This window comes from Lutjanus erythropterus, chromosome 11, assembly GCF_056507025.1.
Source record: "Lutjanus erythropterus isolate fLutEry1 chromosome 11, fLutEry1.hap2, whole genome shotgun sequence".
In the NCBI taxonomy this organism is placed as follows: domain Eukaryota; kingdom Metazoa; phylum Chordata; class Actinopteri; order Lutjaniformes; family Lutjanidae; genus Lutjanus; species Lutjanus erythropterus.
The window spans coordinates 38,938,687-38,952,327 of record NC_139327.1 but is presented as its reverse complement, the minus strand read 5'-3'; the positions used below and the strand labels follow the sequence as shown (position 1 = coordinate 38,952,327).

Sequence of the window (13,641 nt, the reverse complement as noted above, 5' to 3'; positions counted from 1 at the left end):
CACAAATACAGGCTCTTAGAACGTATGTTGGGCCTCATACAAGAAACCTTTTACTAACAATTTTTCTCTTATTTTGTTTGTGTCCATGGTTTGTTGTTATTTTGTTAGCACCCATTGATGTTTTCTTTCTCTTCTTGCTCTTTTCTTACGTAAGAGAAGTGCATTGGTCGAGGACACTCTTACCAAGATAAGAGAAAAATACCTTGTTTTCAAAGTCCACTGTGAAAACATGGAAACACATTTAAAGAATATTTAAATTTATAATATTCTTATTTAGGGCTCGATGGTGCAGTGGTTAGCACTGCTGCGTCACAGCGAGAAGGTCAGGGCCTTTCTGTTTTTTCTTTCCACGTGTTTGCGTGGGTTCTCTCCGGGTTCTCCGGCTTCCTCCCACAGTCCAAAGACATGCATGCTAGGTTAATTGGTGACTCTAAATTGCCCGTAGGTGTGAATGTGAGTGTGAGTGGTCGTCTGTCTCTATGTGTCAGCCCTGCGATGAACTGGCGACTTGTCCAGGTTGAACCCCGCCTCTCACCCAATGTCAGCTGGGATAGACTCCAGCAGCCCGCGACCCTTCCGGAATAAGCGGTTACAGAAAATGAATGAATGAATATTCTTATTTAAAGGTGTCATATTTTACAACTCTTCCCAAAGTTACTGTCTTCTTTACAAAGTTTCTGCTTTTATTTATTTTATATCATGTACTGTTCAGTAGTTTAGGGTTTTAGACTGCTAGTTGGACAAAACAAGTCATCTGAAGACATCTATGGAGCCCATAAACTGTCATGGTGTAATAAAAACTAACTAAACTCATAATCTAATAAATTGTACTGTATTTTTTCTACACGTCCAGAAGGTCTCACACACAGACTAAGTTCATGTATAAATCCTGACTTCCATCAAAGCTGTCTAAAAAAATTGATTTCCTCTGGACAGTTTCCTCTGTTCTACAAAGTTTTTAGTTTGCTACAGTGACATTACAGCGGGCATGGAGACGAAACTGAAAGCAGCTCCCCTAATCAGTAAATCATCTTTTATGTGACTTTGAGCAGCATGAGCTTTCCAGGTGATTGTGTGGTTTGGCATGAGTGTTTTCTTTCATGGTTTACTGATCAGAGAGGCTGCTTTCAGTCATCAGCGTAGTACTGTTTCCATGTGGCCTGTAATGTCACTTCAGTCGTCCTTCTGTGTCTCGGTTTGTGTGTAATCGGTGTTAAATTTAACGGGCCAGCCCGCCTGAATCACTACAAGTTGATGTCAGCCTCTCAGTTCACATCTCCAACTTGCTGAATCTAAGAATGCTGATCGCCTCCTTCTCTGTGGAAACTTTCCCGCATCATCTGCATAGAAATCTTCTTCTACAAATCCCCTCAATTCTTCACCTTGTTTTCATGCAAAACTAATGACGCTCCCATCAGCCTCAGCCTGTACTTGTCACAGCAGGGCTTTGAACTAAACACTAAAATCATCATGTGGTCACAACGACAGTTAGGGCAGGGTATTTATTTAAACTGGATTTATACTTTATTCAAAACACGGCAGCCTGCGATGGATTCACCTTCAGCACAGAGGGACGACTGCGGTGACATTACAGGTCACATGGAAACAGAACCACGCTGAGTTTCCTTTCCTGTCAAATACAGATTAAATTTATTTGTGTAACAAACCCCAACTTCAACCTGGGAGGGGGGCATAAGACCCAGTGCCCCCCTGTAGATGGTGCCTGTGAGTATTGGTGGCATCTCACACTGAACTGCCAACTCTGTCACTTTGCTCGACGTCACCACACTGCAGACTGTATGGGTTGTAGAGCCAATCACGTGACACATTCAGTCCCCAGTGGAGCCTCTGCTGTACGCAGGGCTGGACTGGGACCGAGTGCAGCTTGACAGCAGTTTAGGGAATACAGAACCACCGTGATTAACAGCAGCTCAGACCAGGACTCTGACTCCTGGGACGATGCAGGAGAGTAACAAGAGGGAGCTGTATAGCCAACCCGTTTCCACACTTGGCACAGTCGATTAAGGATTAAAGGGATAGTTCACTCAAAAATGAAAATTCCGTCATTATCTACTCACCTTCATGCAGATTGAGGGTCGTGTTTATTTTGTTAGTCGGCAAAACACTGCCGGAGTTTCACAGGAAAACAGTGTCAGAATCTAATGAACAATGGAAGTGAATGGTGACAAGTTTTCAAACATAAAAAACAACTGGGAAAAACAAACAAACAAAAAAAAAAAAACATAAAATGCCTCCATGCTGCTCGTCTGCTGTAATCCAAGTCTCCTTAAGTCTCAACATGCTGTTTGCACACTGTCACACCACACACACACACACACACACACACACACACACACACACACACACACACACACACACACACACACACAGTTCAGACAGTGTGCATGTGAACGTGGCTCCAAGCTAAAGATCTACAGTGAAGATTCAGGATAAAAACATAATGGAAACAACATGTCTTTTAGTCAACTTTTCATGTCGGGGCTTTAGAAGACTTGGATTACAGTTGACGAGCAGCATAGAGGCATTTTTATGTTTTTATTCTGTTGTGTTTTTATGGTAACAGTTCACCTCCATTGTTTGGGAGATTCTGCAACACTGTTTTCCTGTGAAACTCCAGCAGAGTTTTGTGGCCTAAAAAATATTTAAACCCAACCTTCAATCGGTGTGAGGGTGAGATGATAATGACTGAAATTTCATTCATTTTTGTTTGAACTATCACTTTAAGGAATTGACAATTAAAAATTAACAAGCGCATCATAGTTTGTCAAAAGAGAGAAACTTGAATTCAAAAGGTGTATGATTTATTACAGAAAACACCTGTGATTCCAATATTGACATTTTGTGAGTTTATTTTACAGATTACATTTTTACTGAAAAATAAATACATGAAATCTTATAAAAGACAATGCATCTAATAAAGATTTTAAAACTCATTGCATACTTGGAGCTCCTTGTCAGGTAAATCTACTCAATATTGCACAAAAAAGCAAACAGAGAAAAGTCCAGAAAAAAAGGAATACGAACTTGTGTATCAGCATTTTGTTTTTTTTCCTCTCCCCTCTCCTGTCAGTCTGACCCTTTAAAGAGGCCTGACCCCGAGGCTGAGAACCACTGAACTAAAGTAAGGAACTTTATATAATAACTGAAACAACAGTATTAAGAATATAATACTTTGATATGTTATAAAAAGCTGATGAGACTTCTGTACTTTGACTTTCCCTTGTAGAGACGGATCATGTCCACTAGAGGGCAGCAGAGCTCACGCTATGAGATGGAGACCTGAGTGACGTCAGTGTGTAATAATGTGTCTACAGCCTCACTAAAGGAAATACCTCACACCTGGGAACAAAGTAAAAGTCTCTGGAAGTGACATCACCAATATTACGAACCAGTTTTCACTTTTGAACATCTGTTTTTCAAGATAAAATAATGTGAATCAAAGTTTTTCATGTATATCTCCTCAAAACAGGTGGTTCCATAGTGTAGTGGTCATCACGTCTGCTTTACACGCAGAAGGTCCTGGGTTCAATCCCCAGTGGAACCATGGCTTTATGATTATAGTAAATGAATTAAATCATTGACAGAGAGAGAGAAAACTCTGACACACTTTGAAGGAGTGAGTGTATAAAAGAAAAACAAGTCTTCATGAGGGCGAGAGCGTAAAATCTGGTTCATTAACGCCTCCTCATGACATTAATGAGCTTCTGACTTTTCATATAGCACTAATTTGAAATGTCTGTAAAAAAATAAATAAAATAAAATGTCATAATCATCTAAAACAGTGGTGCCCAACCCTGGTCCTCAGAGCTCACTGTCCTGCATGTTTTAGATGTTTCTCTGCTCCAACACACCTGATTCAAATGATCAGGTTGTTGTCAGGCTTCTGCAGAGGCTTGATGACGAGCTGATCATTTGAATCAGGTGTGTTGGAGCAGAGAAACATCTAAAACATGCAGGACAGTGAGCTCTGAGGACCAGGGTTGGGCACCACTGATCTATAAGTTGTCAGGAAAGTTGTAACTCTGAAACACAAACGTCAAACTTGTGGTGGAGCTGCATGAAAAGTCAGACGATCACCAGAGTCATTAGGACTCAGGATCTGAGGATCACGAATATCTTCACCAAAGTTTATGACAAATTTATCTTACAGACGTAGAGATGTAGAGTCATCAGGATTCGTCCTCCACCAGCCAGATTTCATGTCAATCCATCCAACTGTGTGCAGCTGACAGTGTCACTAGAAATGTCTAAAAAGTTAGAACTGGTTTCACAGACAAGGCTTAAAACTAGTCCCAGACTATAATACCTTAACTTAAAGCAACATCCACAGCCTTACTTATCAGAATATCTTATTTTGGAATATCTAAATCAGAAACTTGATGGTTGGTCGGGGGCCAAAAGCAAACACAAATACAAGTATTGTATTCAGGGATGGAAGTAACTAATTACAAGTACTCAAATTACTGTAATTAAGTGTTTTTTGGGGGGATATTTGTACTTTTAAAATCATAGTTGAGTACTGAGTACACCTGCATTTTTGTAACTGATAAGATGATCTGATCACAAACGGTCCAATGAAAACCAGGACATATTGATGAAAAAAACAGACTGCAGCAGGTTTAGAATAGAGATGTATGAAAGTATTAATTGATATTTAATCAATAGTTTAGAAAATGTGGTAAATCCACCGAATTTGTTGAATAAGGAAACTTAAAATGCCAAATAAAACCAAACAATTATTGATCAACTATCGGTTGTAAATCAGAATTGAACTGAATGAATGATTAAATGTTGCTGTTGATAATTCATTAGATGTCAACGATTATAATCTGAGTATTTTTTGACAAAAGTACTTTGTGCTTCTACTTCAGTAGTTTTCTAACACCAGTACTTTTACTTTTACTGCGGTATGAAATTATATTCTGTAGTTAAGATGCTCCCTTAATTGACTTCCTGTGTAATGTGTCATTTTGTCTGCACAGATTATAAAGAATAATTAATTATTATGGATCCTACATATTTAAAGAGCATTAAGAAAAAGGCATTTAGTCTTTACTGGACAGGACAGACATAGAGAAACAGGACAGGAGGACGAGAGACGGAGCGACATGCAGCAAAAGGTCACCGTCTGGGCCGCTGCATTAAAGACGACAGTCTCAGAACATGACACGGATTCTCTACCAAGTGAAACCCATGAAAGCGACTTTTTACCCTACAAAAACAAAACAGCATCAATAATGATTCATGTTACACAACTGTTTACTGCAGCTTTCCAGTGACGCAGATACAGAACTTCCTGTTAAGATTGAAATGCAGTTTCTGTTATGTTTTAACTGTTTATTGGCCTGCATGTAGCTTTTCTTTTCATGATCTCAAATGTAATTTTAATGTTATTTAAACATTTTATTTTAATGTGTTTCTATGCTCCTGTAAAGCACCTTGAAGTGCCTTGTGTCTGAATGGCGCGGTATAAAAAACTTTGCCTTGCCTTTAAGTGGAGTACAGTAAATGTACTTGATTACTTTCTACCTCTACAATAAAAGCACTCTACACAAGATAAAAATCTTCAGTGTAACAGAAGTGGAGGAGAGAAGAAGAACGAAACTGAGACGGAAAGAAAAACGTTGATAGAGAGAAAGAGAGAGTTGTCCCACACAGGCCAGGACAGCTGACAGCTGGGTTCAGCCGGGGTCAGAGGTCACGGATTGGCAGCAGTGGGGGAGTGAAGAGGAATCTAAAACAACAGGAAGACACACACATACACACACACACACACACACACACATACACACACACATATTTCCGGGAGAGGAGACGAGCCCGGGCCTCCGGGACTCTCTCTCGTGTGATAGACAGTTGACTAAAACCTCATCAGTGTGTGGTGTGAAGCTTCCTCCCACGTATCCAATCAGCTTTCACTGTGTGTGTGTGTGTGTGTGTGTGTGTGTGTGTCTTCCTGTTTCTGAGGGCCAGGTTGAGCCGAGGTTTAGACCTTGACAGTATTTTAGAAGAACAAAATAAAACATCTGTACAGAAAAGAGTCTAACTTACAGTTTAAAGGGTAAATTTGCAGTTTGAGATCTGTACCCGAACCTGACGGGACCCGACGTGACCCAACTTAAACTGTGCCATATGATCAGTATAGAGGCATTTTATTTTTTATTTTATTTATTTTATTTATTTATTGTTTAGGGTTGTTTTTTCCCATTTGAAAACTGGTCACTGTTCGCTTTCATTGTTTGGGAGATTCTGCAACACTGTTTTCCTGTGAAACCCCAGCAGCGTTTTGTGGACTAAAAAACTAAACCTGACCTTCGATCAGCGCGAGGGTGAGAAGATAGGCGTTGTGGGTGGGCCTAACGGGCCTGGGTCCACCCACTTGTACAACTGGCCCACCTTAAATGACTGGGAGAACATATATTTTCTTAACTTTTATTTTTAATTATTTAAATCAACACTTTAATACACCCTTATGACAAAAAAAATGTTCCATTTGAAAAAAAGACAACATATATTCGGCTATTATCACATGTGAGGTCTGGACCAATCACAACGGGCCATAATTTGTCGCCCCAGGCATGTTACGCTCACACACGTGGCTGCTGTTCAGCAGAAAATGATGACCGGTGTACTGAGGAAACCATATCATTGTCTTATTTTATACCTGCAAATGCATTTCCCATCAAAACTAGAACCTCTAGAAAACGTAGACAATTCAGGAGGTAGAGCTGAATGTTGCTGAATGTTAAAAGTCATTGCAGCTCATCCAGTATGAGCATCATAATCAACTAGACGTGCTAGTCGCCCTCCACAGCATAATAGCAGTCATTTTTGTTAAAGTGAGACCACCAGTTGGAAACAGTGGTAACTTTTGTAATTAAAAGTCCCAGCCAAAGTTACTGTGGCCCACCCAAAATTGAAATCTTAGTGCCGTGCCTGTTAGTTAGTCAGAGACCGTGGAGACGTTGGTATTTGAGGTCCTGCGTTAATCAACAGCTTGGACAGAGGGAATATTGTTTTGGGAATGTGCGTACACGACTGAACATCACCACCCTCGCTAGTGTTCAAGGTCAGTTAACTGTTGTTGGTGTTATGCAGCCTCCTGCCACTAGTCGGGGCTGCAGCCCCTCTCGGCCAGCACGTATACACCGATGGTCCAGGCAACCCCGTCAAAGTCAGGCAGCTGGTAAAAACCAGCGCGGTCTGGGCGTGTTTTGATGTGGAAAATGGAAATAAGGTCGAAAGTAGACTGTGACAGAATGAGCTGATATCTAACAACTCGACTGAAGCAACATGTGACAACATTCAGCAGAGACACGGACATTCACCTTGCACGGCGCAAAGTTTCAACCATTTCAGTGGCATTTAAATCAAATTCAAATGGCTCTGAATACACACTTTTTTTTAAAGTTCCAATAGACTGAGCTTTGTAATTTTGTAGTTTTTGCTTAGTTTTGTTTCATTCAATATTTCAGTAATATAAATTTTAAAAAGCTCTCGAGGTGTTTTACATTGACAGGTCAACGACTGAAGGAACGCCGTCTGCGTGCGTGACATCAGAGGAATTTACTGTGTAACGGGGCACAGCTTGGCTCTGGAGAGGGCTGTCGGTGTTTTCAGTGAACACTGTAGGTTCTCCTGTATGCTTGGAAGGGGAGGGTGAGGCGGTTACAACCTCCAAAACTCACCACCTTTGTTTAATTTTTGTTACAGAATTAAAGGCATGGTTCCACTGGGGATTGAACCCAGGACCTTCTGCGTGTAAAGCAGACGTGATGACCACTACACTATGGAACCACATGTGAGAACCAATACTGGCATGAGAGCAGGGGAACACATTACATTTACTTATGAAGAGGAACCCAAGACCTGCAAAAAAAATCTTGTGAGAATGATCACAGTAAAGTGATGAAGTCACGTGGAACACCATCTGACCTAACTTTTAAAAAAATATGAACTGCTGTCTATAGCAGGAGACTGAGAGTGTGAAGCTGTTCAGAGAACCACGTCTCTCATCTTCCACAATAAATGTCATTAACACCAAACTTGTACTTTTATAAGTGGATTTTTAAGCCTGTACTTTTACTTGTGCTTACATCTGCATTACAACATGTAATCTACCTAATTACTTTCAAAATCACAGTTGAGTACTGAGTACAATTTAGACTAAATATCCAAACCTTTCATCTGCATTTTAGGAGCCAATCAGGTGATCTGATCACAAACAGATCAATGAAAACAACGACAACAAAACACAGCAGCAGCACAGGTTTGGTGGAAGGATGTTAATGATCAATAATCAATCATTTAAGTGCTGGTAAGTATTTAACCAATTAAAAATGTAATCGTGGATATTTATTTTATATTTTGCCAATTTTTGAATAAGGAAAATTAAAGTTAGACTTAAAATGAGAAAAAACTTAAGTACGCTTTTACTTGTAATTGAGTAATATTTTACCATTGTAACAGTACTTGTACTTGAGTACAGATTTTAAGTACCACTCCATCACACATGTTGTAATTTCCTCACACAGACCCGAAACATCAGCTCATAGCGAGGACAAACGAGGACACGCCACCAGGGGAAACACATTTTTCGGGGTTACATGCAGCCAGAAATCTCAGCACCTGGAGCTGAGTCACTGCCGACCAGCAACCCCACATGCTGAATCATCTCATCACCATGGAGACGGATATCATCCCCTCTGAGGTCGTCACCCTGCTCGTCCATCGTCTGATCCGCAGCGGAGGACGGTTCACAGGCTGCGTTGTGAGTGAGACAGACAAATGGACCTGCACTGTCCCGCTGGACATGTTGACAGAGTCATGGTGACGAGTCTCCGACGACCGACCGTCCCCACATGGACTCAGACCGAGGAGCTGCTCTCTGCTGACCAGGACAGCGGCGGACGCTGGGGACAATCGGTGGCAATGATGTCAGGTTCGTGACCAAAACTGAGCACCAGATTTAGTTGAGGACAGATTCTCACACAGTTTTATTCACCTGTGACTCAGCAACATCTCATGTGACTGATTCATTTGTGTTCTCTCATTGTTGGCAGAATAACCCTCCATCTGTGGAAGACTGACAGAGAGCTGAACAAAATGATGTCACAGTGAAGGTGACCTTTGACCTTTTGGATATAAAATCTCATTATTTAACCATTTCATTATATTTGATATTTGTGTGAAATTTTGTCAGAATGAGCACATGAATTCCTGAGTTAGACAAAAATATGTTTTGTTAGGTCAACGTTACTTTTTCCTTTGACCCCCAAACTCTAATCAATTCTTCTATAAGTCAAAATGGATGTTTGTACCAAATTTGAAGAAACTGCCCCCCCAGGCATGGGATGTAGGTCTGGACAGACAACTTGAAAACCTAATGCCACCAGGCCACGGCTGCTGCCGGCATGAAAACACACCAAGTTAAGTTTGGTTTGATGTATATCTCCCGTTCTTTATAAAAATATATAATGTAATCAAGGCTGCAGGCTGAATTGGAATGAGAATGGGTGTATACAGTCACTACTGAAGACAGCCCAAACCTGACATAAGCCCCTGAAACATGATAAAATACGACCCGACCCAAACACATTGAGTTTGGTCACAGCTCTAGAATGAAGACCTAAAAAAAATCAGTGTCAGTTTAAAATTATTTTCACTGCTTCAGTTTGCCAACAGACAGCCTTTTCTGATGGGAAACCCCCGTTACATAAGGCAAAAGTATCGTTGTCTGAAAACCAACCAAACTCCATTCAAAAAAATCAGCACTTTTACCTCGTAGAACACAGGAGTTTGTTTTCTAAAGCTGCCTTGATTTGTTAGTTTGCTCGTGTTATTGTGTGACTTCTTTTGAGGCAGCGGTCGACCAGCAACTCTTGCGTTCTGTGAGGTCAAATTACTGAATTTACAAAAGAAGTCTGGTTGCTTTGGAGAGAGCGATATTTGGTTTATATAACAGCGGTTTCCTGTCAGACAAAGGCTTTAAAGAGGTGAAAATATGCTAAATATAGCATATACTTAAACTGATATAATTTTTTTGGGATGTGCCTTTTTTTTTAAGTAGCTAAAATCTGTTATGCTGCCAACACTGTCCACACTCCTGCTGCTTCTCCAAACTGGGGGCGTCGACCGCCATCTACTGTCGGTAACGCACGGACTATCAATGAGTACCTCATTCAGCCCCACTTCAAATAATCTGAACTATCCCTTTACGCTTGCAGGAGGTTGCAAACACACCAGATTGGTTTTGTTTTTTTTTAACAAGTGAAATATTGCTTATTTATTGTCAATTGATAGATTAAAAATAATAAATATTGACCTAGAAAATGAACGACTTGTAATCACATGACTAGATATATGTGATTCCAGTGTATTCGTGTTTTTAAATTATAATTCACTACTAGAAATTATATTTTGACTTCTGAGTGAAATGATCATAACATTGAAAGCCCAATGAAAACTGTATGAAACGGTTATTTACTGTATAAAAGACATTTAAATCTGTTAATTAAATATTATTTAAGTTACAGGCTTTAAAAACATTCAGACTAATTAACTCTACAAGTTAATTAATTGATTAATAAGCAGATGAAATATTTTCTTCTTTGTTGTAGCAGCAGCTCTTCTCCACACAGGGGAGATAACAGCTTCTCTTTAAGAGGAAATCAAACATAAAGAGTCTGACTCGTCTCTTCTGCTTATTTATACATTTTTCAGTCTAAAACAGAATCATATGTCTTGTGTTTTTGTCTTCTTTTTTTTTTTTTTTTTTAAATCTTGTTTATATCTTTTCAGAAAAATATGAGGATAAAGTGACTTCAAGACAAAAACCAGGAGAAGTCAGGAGCAGCTGATGACTCGCTGAATGTTTTGAAATCTTACACTAAATATCCTCTCTACTCTCATCAAAACTCATTACCTCTCCTCATATACATAATCCTCATTAATCCTCCTTGTACTCATGAACAACGTGTGAAAAAAGAAGAAAAAAACACTCTTTGAAATGAGAGTCCGCTTTATTCCAGCTTTGGCGCCTCCAGACAAAAATATCTCAGGATACCATTAAAAAATGTCAAATTCAATTATGCCTTTCTCTCTTTTGGTCTTATTAGACATCACACACACACACACACACACACACACGCACACACACACACACACACACACACACACACACACTTATGTAGAAAGTGAATGAAAGGAAGAGGAAGTCCTGAGGGCTTTGAAAGCCTGATTGGGAGAAAGCTCTTGTGCTGCTGAGAAAGGAGAAGGTGAATAACAGGCCCTGGTAGCCGGCAGCCAGCACAAAGTGGAGTGGAGAGCTCCATTCTGCCTGCCAGAGAGGGAGACCCCTCACGGGGGGTGGGTGAGGGCCCAGAGGGCCCTCGGCAGCCCGGGACCCTCGCTTAATGAGAAATTCCTGGGGATTTAGAGGGGCGCAGAGGTCTTCATTTTCTCACTGCGCCCACGGGCCCCCGGTAGCCGGGTGGTGAGGGTTCTCTTTCAGCCCTGAAACGTCCCCAGAGGAAGGGAGAGTCCCCCCCATTCAACAAGAGCAGGGGCCCGCCTGCCTGCTGGATTATGTATATGAGATGTGGGTTGTAGGATCACAACCTGCCACCTTCTGCACACTGCAAAAAATGTCAAGTCATTTAAAGCTGCACCTGCCTTCACAAAGTGGGGCTGCAGCGGGGAGGAGCGTCCCATTCCGCTAATTAAGATGCTGCATGTTCACACTGATGAGTGTCAGGCAGGAACATCACAACACAGGAACTGCAGAGAGAAAAACACACTTCATGTGCCAACATTCAGATCCTCATGAACAAAGTCATCAGAATTCAGACTGACCAGACGTCCTGAAACATTCAGGACAATTAACTGTTTTAGTGATTTATATTATGAACAATATGTGAAAATATTTGCACCAAATCACTTATGCAGGCTATAATTCCTGTTTTTACTTATTAAAATGTCGAATTTGTTTTTGTAAAATATACGAGTATTAATGATGTGTTTACTGCACTGATTTGACTGTCATAAATAATTATATTGTTGATGTTACTCGACCTGATTTAAACCTGATTTAAACCGGATTTAAACCTTATTTAAACGGAGACTGCAGCTGCCACTGTGGGAGGAATTTGTGATAAAACAAATATGTAAAAAATGTGTTTGTAAGCTCCTACAACGTAGTGACAATCTTATCAGCTGAGAGGAAGTTTAAAATGACTGTAACACAACTGTCACCTGTGATCTATATCATTCTCAGAATCTACTGATCTTCATTATTGTAATCACAAATTATCAATGCTATTCTAAATTATTCAAATTCAAATAAATTAATCCATCTGACATAAACAACAACAGAGTTTTCTCAATTCTCCTGTCACAAATTCCATTCAGTCTCATATGATCGCCAGATCATAATATTTTTTCATTGCGGTGCTTTAACTTTTTGAATTGTACTTTATGTTTTATAATGTGTAATTTATGGCACAATTCAAACGGGATCAAAAAATGATTTGTCTCTCACCACAGACTACAGTTCATATTTTTTCTAAGTTAGGTCCAATGGTGGTATTTAAACGCTTTTATTATTAAGCAGCACAAACAGGAAATGTTTTCATTTGGGGGTTTCATCAGCAGTAACTTAACACGACTCTGACACAGCTGAAAGCGAATATGAAAGTGTAAAATAATGCAGATACAACAGAAACCACATTTCAATGCACAGAGATTCTGTTAGAAACTACAAAAGTACTGAGAACGTCCTTCTCTCTACTCTCCTTCACACACATGAGCTAATTATCACAACACTCATTTGTTCAAACGTGAGAGAGGAGGCTCGTTACGTCAGTGAGACGTCACCGCAACCCGCTTGGAGGCAGGTTGGGCTCACTTTTGCCCCATTCCAGAGTAGGTCCATCTCAGACGCAGCTCGGTGCAGCTTGGTGCAGCTTGGTGTGATAAAAGTGGTGATAGAAATGAAAATCAGCTGCACCTGGCAGAAAAGCCCCATATTGCAATCACTCACAAGATTTTTCACGTCTGGGGTTCTTTTATATTAACAAACGCTATTTGTACTCATGTTGTTATAGCCAGTGTTCTTCATAACATGTGGTTCTATAGTGTAGTGGTTATCACATCTGCTTTACACGCAGAAGGGCCTGGGTTCAATCCCCAGTAGAACCATAGCTTCAATTCTGTAAAGCAGTGTTCCTCAGGGACCCCTGCCCTGCATGTTTTAGATGTCTCCCTGCTCCAACACACCTGATTCAAATGATCAGGTTGTTTTCAGGCTTCTGCAGAGGCTTGATGACGAGCTCATCATTTGAATCAGGTGTGTTGGAGCAGGGAGACATCTAAAACATGCAGGACAGGGGGCCCTGAGGACCAGGATTGAGAAACACTGCTGTAAAGAAATCAAATAACAAAAAGTGGTGAGTTTGCAGGGCCACTGGATTCACAAGATCATGTGAGTTTTTTCAATGTTGTCAGGCTCCAAGTTATCCATTTGTGTCTCCACCAGCCAATCATCCTCCTCAGAGGAACAACTGGCAGCCACAGGTGCAGTTTCAGGTGCACCAACAGCTATAAGTATCCATAGAAACGACT

At 40.5% G+C, this 13,641-nt stretch overlaps 3 non-coding genes across 3 annotated transcripts; 2 read left to right on the top strand and 1 right to left on the bottom strand.

Annotated features, from left to right (window-relative positions):
- The first annotated feature begins 3,492 nt into the window (after positions 1 to 3,492).
- Positions 3,493 to 3,565, top strand: trnav-uac (transfer RNA valine (anticodon UAC)). The gene has a single exon. It is a non-coding gene; the product is annotated as a tRNA-Val (tRNA).
- Positions 3,566 to 7,745: 4,180 nt separating this feature from the next.
- Positions 7,746 to 7,818, bottom strand: trnav-uac (transfer RNA valine (anticodon UAC)). The gene has a single exon. It is a non-coding gene; the product is annotated as a tRNA-Val (tRNA).
- A 5,327-nt stretch (positions 7,819 to 13,145) lies between these two features.
- Positions 13,146 to 13,218, top strand: trnav-uac (transfer RNA valine (anticodon UAC)). The gene has a single exon. It is a non-coding gene; the product is annotated as a tRNA-Val (tRNA).
- Positions 13,219 to 13,641: the final 423 nt, after the last annotated feature.